Below are 909 nucleotides of genomic sequence, written 5' to 3' on the forward strand. Positions count from 1 at the left end.
TATAGGTGTTTCCATAGGGTTCCCCATGTAATTCACCTCTTCCATTGAAGGGTTCTCAGGATCATAAGCTTCTTCTTCAGATGAAGCGTCCTTAGTACTGGCTGGTGCAGCTTGCATTCCAGACAGACTTTGAGAAATCATATTGACTTGCTGAGTCAATATTTTGTTCTGAGACAGTATGGCATTCAGAGTATCAATTTCAAGGACTCCTTTCTTCTGATTCATCCCATTGTTCACAGGATTCCGTTCAGAAGTGTACATGAATTGGTTATTTGCAACCATTTTAATGAGTTCTTGAGCTTCTAGTGGCGTCTTCTTCAGATGAAGAGATCCTCCAACAGAGCTGTCCAATAACATCTTGGATAGTTCAGACAGATCATCATAGAAGATACCTATGATGCTCCACTCAGAAAGCATGTCAGAAGGACACTTTCTAATCAATTGTTTGTATCTTTCCCAAGCTTCATAGAGGGATTCACCTTCCTTCTGTCTGAAGGTTTGGACTTCCACTCTAAGCTTACTCAATTTTTGAGGTGGAAAGAACTTTGCCAAGAAGGCATTGACTAGCTTTTCCCAAGAGTTCCGGCTTTCTTTAGGTTGTGAGTCCAACCATATTCTAGCTCTGTCTCTTACAGCAAAAGGGAATAGCATAAGTCTGTAGACCTCAGGGTCAACCCCATTGGTCTTGACAGTGTCACAGATTTGCAAGAATTCATCTAAAAGCTGATGAGGATCTTCCAATGGAAGTCCATGGAACTTGCAATTCTGTTGCAGTAGAGAAACTAATTGAGGCTTAAGCTCAAAATTGTTTGCTCCAATGGCAGGGATAGAGATGCTTCTCCCATAGAAATCGGGAGTAGGTGCAGTAAAGTCACCAAGCACCTTCCTTGCATTGTTGGCATTGTTGTT

General features: G+C 41.7%; 1 non-coding gene across 1 annotated transcript; it reads left to right on the top strand.

Annotated features, from left to right (window-relative positions):
- The first annotated feature begins 411 nt into the window (after window positions 1-411).
- On the top strand, window positions 412-519 carry LOC127748138 (small nucleolar RNA R71). The gene has a single exon (XR_008010081.1). It is a non-coding gene; the product is annotated as a small nucleolar RNA R71 (small nucleolar RNA).
- The last annotated feature ends 390 nt before the right edge of the window (window positions 520-909 follow it).

The sequence above is a fragment of the Arachis duranensis genome, chromosome 5 (assembly GCF_000817695.3).
Source record: "Arachis duranensis cultivar V14167 chromosome 5, aradu.V14167.gnm2.J7QH, whole genome shotgun sequence".
Lineage (NCBI taxonomy): Eukaryota > Viridiplantae > Streptophyta > Magnoliopsida > Fabales > Fabaceae > Arachis > Arachis duranensis.